Raw genomic sequence first — 4,040 nt, 5'->3', positions numbered from 1 at the left:
TCCAATGAGTTCTATAGTTTTCATGAGAATTACCAAATTATTATCCCAGAAGGACTTTACAAAATTCAATTCAGTGCCTTAGAAGTTGGAGACTTTAGTTTTGCCACAACATTGCCATAAGTTTTCTAGAACTATGAAAAGAAATGAATTGCTAAGTGAAGAATTTGCTTTCCCACAGACAAACATTGAAAACATTATGTTCAATGAAATGAGTTAGTTGTAAAAGGCCACAATTTATATCAACTGTCTAAAATAGACTAATTCACAGAGACAGGAAATAAATTAGTGGTTTCCAGTAGTTGGAGGGAATTGATACTGACTCTTAGTGGATGCTGGGTTTCTTTGCAGGGCAATGAGAATATTCTAAAATTAGATAGTGGTGAGGCCTGCATAGCTCTGTGGAGATACTGTAATCACTGATGCTCATACTTGCAGAGAAGGAGCGCAAGCTCGGGAGATGGCACAACCGCAAGAGTTCTTGATGCTCTTGCAGAAAACCCACTTCTAGTGCCCAGCACCCAGACTGTGGCTTATAGCCAGCATCTGAGATCTCATCTCCAGCATACCCAATGCCCTTTTCTAGCCGCCATAGGAACCTGTACACATGTGTTTATAATCCACACAGATACATATGTAAGCATGCAATGTGAATAAAAGCAAATCTCTAAAAGTGTGACATAGCTCAATAAAGCTACTCATAAAGGCTTTAGTCTTTATGACTTCTGTGGTGATTTGCTCTAATTAGCTGTGATTTGTGGTCTTCATTTCTCTCATGTATGGGTATTTACACTTGCTGAGTTTCTGTCATTTCTCTTTTTCATTTCATTTTCATTTTTGCAATGATTTGTATCAGACAAAGATTTCTGCTTTTTATTCATTCATTTTATTATTTTCTATTTTTAAGATAAATGTATGAACTTGTATATGTGTGTGTGCCTGAGAATATATGTGTACTATGTGCATGCAGTGCCTGCCAAGATCAGAAGATGGTATCAGATCCCTTGGAACTGAATTTATAGGCAATCCTTCACAGGCATGGAAGTACTGGCAATCAAATCCTGGTTCTCTGCAAGAGTTCTCTTAATCACTGAACCATATCTTTAGCCAAGATATATGCTAGTTTGAAAAAATATTTTTATATCATTTATTGCCATTACGTTACAGATCTGACTTAACACACTATGGAAAATAATACTTGTTTACCCCTGGAAATTATGTGTAGGCATATGACCAACTGATGGATGTTCTGTAGTCATTAAAGTAAAAATAAAAAAAATTGCTTACTTAAGTGCTTGTAGTTATAAAATTTTGTTCCCTCTGATTTTGTTACACAGATCCCAATAAATAATAGATGCATCCCATAGATTACTATATATAGAACTATCATTCAAAATTATTAAATTAATTGCATATTTTGAACTGCTTCTGATGAAGACAAATGAACTTCAGCATCGATAATATTGAGGTTCGCACACCCCCAGCATAACTGTAGCCATTTTGTTCCATGCCTGCCAGCTATTTCCTATTGTTGCTATAATATGCCTGCCACTCATTGACATAGAAAAATAACTTGAGTCCAAGTAAGGTCACTCTGATCTCATATCCTGTTATGCTCTGTATGTTCTAAGGTTTGTTAGTCTTAAGAAGTATAGCAAAGCTTTATGTAGGACCCATCAAGTTAAAGGTCAATATGAACTGTTATGTCTAAAATGACTTGAGTCAGAGCTGATCACCTCGAGCACTTCCTGTGCCTGTGTATGAACTCACTGTGTTTGGGGGGAGGCAGTCCTTTATAAGCTGTCAGAGAAAGATGTTTGATGCTGTGGCTCAGCCCTGTTTGAGCTACAATCCTGATTGATCAGTATTAAGGTGTTGTACTGGCTCGTTTTGTGTGTCAACTTGACACAAGCTAGAGTTATCACAGGGAAAGGAGCTTCAGTTGGGGGAGTGACTCCATGAGATCCAACTGTGGAGCATTTTCTCAATTAGTGATCAAGAGGGGAGGGCCTAGCACCTTGTGGGTGGTACCGTCCCTGGGCTGGTGGTCTTGGGTTCTATAAGAGAGCAGGCTGAGCAAGTCAGGGGAAGCAAGCCCGTAAGGAGCATCCCTCCATGGCCTCTGCATCAGCTCCTGCTTCCTGACCTGCTTGAGTTCCAGACCTGACTTCCTTTGGTGATGAACAGCACTGTGGAAGTGTAAGCAGAGTAAACCCTTCCCCCCTTGCTTTGTGATCATGATGTTTGTGGAGGAATAGAAACCTTGACTAAGATAGGCATGCATTTAATAAGCCATCCTTGTCTGACTGAGATCAGTGTTTGTGTGGTTTGTGGGACAACTCTTAGACTGCTACAGATAAGTCAGCAGAGAGTTGGCTATTGCATAACATTGGCATAGTTCTTAGAGGTAGATTCCATGTTCCCTTAGTAAGACTATGCTGATGTCATCTGGGCCTTGGCTGCGGTGGCCAGGGTGCTGTCTCCTTCAAGACTTGGTTCCAGCACTCCTATGCAGATGCCTGCTTATCATCTCATAGTTGATAAGTCGTCCTCCCTGGATGAGTAGAGCTACTTCATTTGTTACATGGCATGTGACCAGAACCCAGTTTCCAGCTTGTACTATCCTCTGGATACTTCTTCACATCATTGATAGCAGCAATGGGGAGTCCCCAACTGGTACATCCCAAAATTGCATACCCATGAGATAATCACAGAAGTCCTGGCTCTGAATATAGTCCATCACTTTGCTCACCATCATTCCAGTGATGGCTGTGGGGTTTAAGATACTGATGCCACTAGAGTCAACCTGAGTGAGCCCTCAGAGCCCCACTCAGCACCCTTTCTCATGACGCCCAGCAGATATACACCCACCACGTGCAGATTCTGACAACTGCATAGGTATTTTATATCAGTGAGAGGGTAGGACAGAATCTTGACACCTGAATGAATTTAATTCTAGACTGTTGGTAGTCTTGATGATTCTCTAGAAGATGGAAAATGGAAGATAAGGGTTTTAACTGTGTTAGTTTCAATATCACAGGCTAAACAGTTTGTTGTTGGTGGTATCTGATCCAGTCCTAAATCACAGCACATGCTCAATGTAACTTTAGAAGGAATTCAACATGGTGAGTCTCCTTTGGTACATAGTTAAGATACACTTTGGAAATTTTGAAAATGCTAAAATAGTTGGTAGCCCTAAGCAGAAAATGTGCCCTTGGGTATCTTTTAATGTAGAGATTTCCTTCAGTATATGCAGTATCTCCTGTAGCCCAGGCTGGCCTCAAACTCACCATGGTGCTGAGGATGACCATCAACTTCTGATCTTTCTGCCTCCTCTTCCTAAGTTCTGGGGTGACAAGTACTCACTGCCATACCTGGATCATAATTACTCTTATGTGAATAGAACATGCAGGAAAGAAGGCTCTGTTTTGATGCATAGAAATACAAAGTCCATGCTGTTGATTCTATAGCTTACTATAGAAACCACTTCTGGTGCTTACCTCAGATTAAATATATGTATCAATTATAAAATTTATCATAATTTTAGAATTTGTTTTTGTATTTTTGAGTCAGAGTCATCTTCTGTAGCCCAGGTTGACCTAAATTTCAGTCCATGGCAAAGGATGACTTCAAACTCTCCATGGTATTTCTGCAATGGCTTCCTTAGTCTTAGGATCACATTCCTGTGTTACCCTGCCCTGTTCTGTGTTTTCAGTACACATAGGTATCATAAATAATCAACCAGCAGGAGAAGATGTTTCCAGGAAAGAACTTAACATTCTTTGTTTTCTTAGTGTATGAAAGTCTGTTCTCAGCAACAGAATCCAGGAGATGGCTCATCACATGCAAATGTGATGTCGTAATGAAAGAGCAGAACTATTCAGACCAGATTGTGATCTGCATTGTCTACTTTATTGTGAACTTTATCATCTGGCCAAACCAACGCCTCCAACTCTGTCCCAGAACTAATTAAACCTAAGTCAGTACTTACAAGTGGCTGTGGAGAGAGCTTCAGGGAGTAGCACTGGGTGAGCCTTGTTCAT

The 4,040-nt window shown here is 40.2% G+C and overlaps 1 pseudogene; it reads right to left on the bottom strand.

Annotated features, from left to right (window-relative positions):
• Window positions 1–2,482: 2,482 nt before the first annotated feature.
• On the bottom strand, window positions 2,483–4,040 carry LOC127689853 (mitochondrial pyruvate carrier 1-like; annotated as a pseudogene).

The sequence above is a fragment of the Apodemus sylvaticus genome, chromosome 7 (assembly GCF_947179515.1).
Source record: "Apodemus sylvaticus chromosome 7, mApoSyl1.1, whole genome shotgun sequence".
NCBI classification, from domain to species: domain Eukaryota; kingdom Metazoa; phylum Chordata; class Mammalia; order Rodentia; family Muridae; genus Apodemus; species Apodemus sylvaticus.
This window is presented reverse-complemented; position numbering and strand designations above follow the sequence as displayed.